Source organism: Lepisma saccharinum, unplaced genomic scaffold (genome assembly GCF_977018435.1).
Source record: "Lepisma saccharinum unplaced genomic scaffold, izLepSacc3.1 HAP1_SCAFFOLD_317, whole genome shotgun sequence".
Classification (NCBI taxonomy): domain Eukaryota; kingdom Metazoa; phylum Arthropoda; class Insecta; order Zygentoma; family Lepismatidae; genus Lepisma; species Lepisma saccharinum.
This window is the reverse complement of record NW_028143049.1, coordinates 289,726-295,780: the sequence shown is the minus strand read 5'-3', so window position 1 is coordinate 295,780 and position 6,055 is coordinate 289,726.

The following is a 6,055-nucleotide window of genomic DNA, read 5'->3' as shown; positions in this document are numbered from 1 at the left end:
AATTTTTATCCTCGGTTTATTATATAATTTTTTTTGGGTTTTAAATCAAAACTCTATGCTTACTATGACAGGTTGTAAAGCTAATAGCCTACAAGTGGAAAAAGAGAATAAATATTGATCTACACTGACCTAGCACAAATACCTGCACAGACATGCATGTCCTAGAAAGGCAATGACCTTACACTGTGTTATGAATTGATTTTTGTATAACAGGCTGGGACAGATATAAGCCTGACTCTAAATATGAGTGGATTACAACAAACAAGCTGGATGTAACAAATATCAGATTTTTTTATACAAAATATAAGCCCTTTTGTTCAATATATCAGAAATATATTTAATATGAATAATAAGAAATGTTATATATTAAACCAAACAGGCCTGTAGTATGAAAAGCACTGTAACAACACATCTGTACTCCTCAGCCACTCTCACAATACTGGCTGATATGTAATGCAAAATCTCTTTATATACCCTAAGCCGGTCCGAGAAGAAAAAAACAGGAATTTCCCGTGAATTTTGTTTTTACGGGAAATTCCCGAGGGCTTTTTTTACGGGAAATTGCCGAGGGGTCAAATTTTTCACGGGAATTTCCCGAGAGCTTTTATTAAAATTATCTGTGAATTCCACGATACACTCCCTGATGACACCATATGTAGTGTTATTCTCATAGGTGAAAAATCATATGTTTATGATGTAAGAAATGAGAGAGTTACAGAGCAATTCTAGAAAGTCTCTGCATATTACATTGTTTTAATATTAGATAAACAAATTGAACCTGGTATCCAATTGAACTTAAACCGGAAGTAAATATGTGTGGGTGGGTGTGGGTTTTATGAGGATTTTGGCTTAATTTCATGTGTATCCAAAACAATATCAAAAAGGGCATATTTTTAACAAGCTTATGGACAACAATCTGGCTGATGCAACTTTTGTAAGTGTGGGCAAATCAATCTGAGGGGGCTCATCATTTGTACACTGTAGTTTCGGGAAATCCCCGAGGGCATTTTTACAAAAATCTTGGATTAGACAGGGTTCCACACTTGAGCAAAAAGCTCATGTGGGCATGTTGAGCTAGTTTTAAGTGTAGCCAAATCTGCCTGAGAGGGGCTCATCATTTGTTGTCCTTATAATAGCACCAATACTACTACTTAGGTATGTTTGCTCACTTTATAGATATACAAGGTCCATATGATAGCGTTGATCCTCATATATTAATTGATATGTTAAATCAGACAAATACTCCGAAAATAATTATGAAGATAATATGGAATTTGATGATAAATAGGAAGATATTGTTTTGGTTTCAGGATACACTTAGTGGGCCCCGTACCACTTCACAAGGATTACCTCAGGGAAGCCCACTCAGTCCATTATTATTTAATACAGTAGCGCAGGAACGTTTTTCATTTGGGGGGTACAAAATTCAGCCTTATATATATATATATATATATATATATATATATATATATATATATATATATATATACATATATACACACACACACATACATACATACATACACACACACACACACACACGCATATATATACTACGTATATACTACTTCAAAGGTATACTACTATAGGTATAATGTGAAGGCATCGGAAATATTCCATTTTAGAACAGCACACGAATTTCCTGTTTTTTGAATTAAAAATTGGCATAAATAATTTTTATTTCTTCATTTTCCTTAGAATTTATGGTCATTTTAAAAACAGATCTTAACCAGATAACAATTCCAAAAATATATAAAGCACTGGACCTTGTTCATGGGCTAATTTTGATTTAAACGAAACAGAATATCAGGATTTCGAAATGTGAAAATTGCGAACAAAGATACATCTATTGATTTTTATTGCAGGGTGGTATTAAAGGGGGTGAGGAGGATTCCCCCCTCTTCTCTATCTTCAGCCATCCCAACCAGGAATAATCGTCTCTCACCAACTGGATATAAAAACCATATTATTGAATATATCATACTTATAGAGTCCACATCAGTTCAGTTCATTTTCATTTTAAAGTATCATAGCTAAGCATAAAAATATCTTTAAACAATTTATGCCTTTTAGAAGCCATGTATTCGGTATTTTATCAGACATCTATAGGGTGTTGTATTTTTTAAAAAAAATATTGAGTTGAGATGGTTCCCGATCAACTCGTGAGAGGTCTAATTAAGTTTGGAATATTTGTAAAACATTTGACAAAGCACGTCTTTGTAACATATTTATTTGTACCTAACAACGTTCTTCAAGCACGAAAAGTACTCTCATTACATATACAAAACCGAAATCCTTCAGATCTCAGAGCAAGCAAGGAAAGCCAAACGCTCGAAAGATGTTTTATTTCCCTTTTCAATCTTCGGTGGATAATATGAAGAGCCGGCCAAGGTTTCTTTTCGTATTTAGTAGTATTAAATGCATATACATGCATGTTTTAAGGTGACTTGTCAATTCCTCGTTTACGTGAAAAGGTGAACTTTAATGAAAGCAAAAGCATGTGCGCATCACTGTTAAAGATTTTCGTATCTACAAAGAAAATCCAAAATACATTCCCACCTCGCCGGCCTCCGTGGTGGAGGGGTTAGCATAGCACGCTACGACGCCAGAGGTCCCAGGTTCGAATCCTGGCCTGAGCATGGGTGTTACTTGTGAGTGTCCCTTCATCAATTTCATCATATCATCACTCATCCTTATCTTCGCGATTAGCCAGAAGTGGCAGAAATGCGAAGTAAAATTAACCAAATCACTCAATCAAACATTCCCATCTTGCTCAAAGACCTTGTGAATTCAATCCAAAATCTACTAATATCTACGATTCGAACCGAATGTGAAATGTCATAAACCTAACCTTAACTGATTAGAAAAATAATTTAGAAGTTTTAAACATACTTTTCCTTTCCTTATACCCCCAGTGCATTGCTTTCATGCAGAAAAATTTGCAAGAAATTGAATGAAGTCTAGTTTAGATAACACAGTGCCCTTGACAAGCCAACTGGCAAACAATAGGACCTGCAGTGAGTCTCATTTATCCCGTGTGTTCATTTGACTAATGTAATTTTCTTCCAGTTTGACTTTAGGGTTTAACTTCGAATGGCCTTGTGTTTGTGTTGCTTTCGATATCAAAATTAGATTTTAAGCGATTAATGTCCAATTCTAAGTAGTATATCTAATACTTAGGTAAAAGTAAGTTGTCGTCCTCTGATAAAATTACAAATTGCACCCTGTTCTAATGTCTAGGAAAGGGGAACCTTTCATTTGACCTAGGAATGACATCGAGATGAACGAGTCGCGAATTGTCACAGCCTCATCTCGTCTCCTGTGTGGTGAGTTTGAGTTTGATTGAGTTGGTGTTTTAAGTCGACTTTATGCACAGTAGGGCTAATCGGGACTGGACCTACGATTTAAAGTGGGATCCGAACCACTGTGCCATGTGCCTCCACCGGGTATCGAACCCGGGACCCCTTCATTACAAGGCGATGACGCTATCACTGCGCCATCGGGATGCCCTCCTGTGTGGTGAGGTCCTTCTCATTCTTGTTTGTGGTTTTCTTTTGTTTCGGTGTCCACTCAGAAGTTGTTAAAACTTATTCTATGTATATTCACTTCATGGGCTAATCCGGACTGAATCTGCAGTTTAAAGTGGAATCCAAAGCTCTGTGCATGTTGGACCCCTCAATTACAAGGCGAGATATCTTCCTGACCCATGAAATGTTTAGTATAAGCAACACGTACATTGTGCCACCACTCAAAGTTTCACAACGTATATGTCATTAAAGCAAAACCTTTCTTAATAACGTTTTTCGGCTTTATATCTTGTTTCGATGCTGTGAACCGTCTAAATACGGAATTATATTATAAATAGATTAAACCGGGCAGCACAGGCTCGCAATTGTTACTAATGCATTAACTTTGCAATTACAGTAAACAAAATACACGACATTTTGAAAAAAAGAAGTCAATACGTTATACGGTTGGTATGTCTGATAAGACACACAGTAATTTAAATTTATTTTTACCAATTTCTTCAAATATGATACCAGAGTTTCGAACGAGATCATCTCGGACATCAAGTATTGTCTCGCTTTGATTTTGCAGAGATTTATTTCAGTATCGTTTCGAAATTTGAGAGGAAACACAGACTTTTCTTGTCTCAGTATCATCTCTATGTTCAAAAATCTCTTAATATATAGGTTTAAGTATAGTTTTCCCTCTTACAAAGTTATGAAGTACAGGAGTACATTGTATCCCCCAATGTCTCGTCTCATTTGTGTAAGTATTTCGTTTCGGAAAATTCCATTTGAAAAATTCAAAAGAAAAGGTCAGTCATATACTCTTCTGATGAAGATTTATATATTATCTTTGAATCGACGTGACCACTTCTTTAGAAAAGTGTACCCCCCTTACGCAAAGGAGCATTCATCTGGAGCGTGATTTTCTGAGAGTAAACATTATCTGATTCCATCTTTTCACAGACATTTTACACAATTTTCATCTCCTTAAAGAGGTTTCCAAGAACACAGGTCAATGAACTAACTACATAGTAGCAAGCACAATGTAGTAGAATAAGTTTACAATGGTTTGAATTTCTGTGGTAGCTAAGTAAGATAAATTAGATAATGCTTGTAAGTTATAAACAATATACCTAAACTTTTTTTATTGAGCGAATTGAAAATATGTTCCTTTAACAGTAGCACCTTGCGTTTGTCAAATTATCTAAGGGGGTACAGGGGGTACAACGGGATCTACATTTAGGGTCTACATTGTACCCCTTCAAAAATTTGAGGGGTACAATGTACCCCTGTACCCCCACGTTCCTGCGCCATTGATTTAATATACGTATATATGAGAGGAATATTTCAATTTCATAATTGTACAATAAAATTAATTCAGTATGCAGACGATTTGTTTATATTAGGATCATTTTGTAATCCATATGAAGGTATTCAGAGTCTCGTAGCGAATGTCAGGGAATGCTCTGTAGGTTTCCACCTTCAGCCACACTTCTGAACTAGAGACAGTTTTGCACTAGGAATTGATGCATATTCTCATCAACATGGTGCATGACCTGCATTTGTTCACCAAACATCAGATACATGCTGTAATTTCAGCCAAGGATGGTCCTTCCTACGAATAAATATTTTTGTGTCATATCGGGTGTTCTGTTTTGTCTACCACCTGTATGTCGAGCATAATTGCAGTGAACAGCTGCTCATTTCTAATAGCCAATTACTTTCTTTACTTGACTGAAGGAACAAATGAAAAATGACAACAGATATAATTAAAATATCCATAAATCAACAGCCAGTGGCCTTTAGTCTGAAAATCCTTAACAGTATACTCTGCTCCTAATAATATCATCAAGCAAATTTTGAGACTTCTGAGTGCTTTAGACAATGCTTTCCTACTAAGCATATCTGAAACCACTAAATGTCGACTTCAAGATTTCTTCAAGGCCACTTCCTTGTGATAAAGAGCGGATGCTACATACGAAGGACATCAATATATGCACCATTGAGGATTTTACCATTTACGCTATTTTTATAATTTTATACAGCTGCATATTAGGAGAGAAGTGAATGAAGTTCATACTGTGCTTTTTAATAATATGTTCTATACTACATGTAGTTATAAAAACTGTGTCTGTATTTGAAGAAGATGCATCTGTGAGTGGACCAAACATATGCCATCGTGAGGGGTCTTCCCGATGACATAGTGGTAATGTCGTCACCTTGTAATCAAGGGATCTCATGTTCAATACCCACTTCAGTAACACAGTGGCTCGATCCCACTTTATACTGTAGGTCCAGTCCAGATTAGACTATATGTGCATAAAAGTTGACTTATGTTGCGTTGAATGACTACTAGAAACAATACCTTCTTGTGCTTCTAATCTACTCACATAACCTGGTATTTGTTTCCAAGACTACAGGAATTAACCACATCATGTTCACCACGTATGAAACTTTCAGCTGCTTTCTTTCCCCACTAAGTCAGGAGTACCATTCACTCACACATTATCATAAACTTGAAAATTGAGGAAGGGTGGATGGGT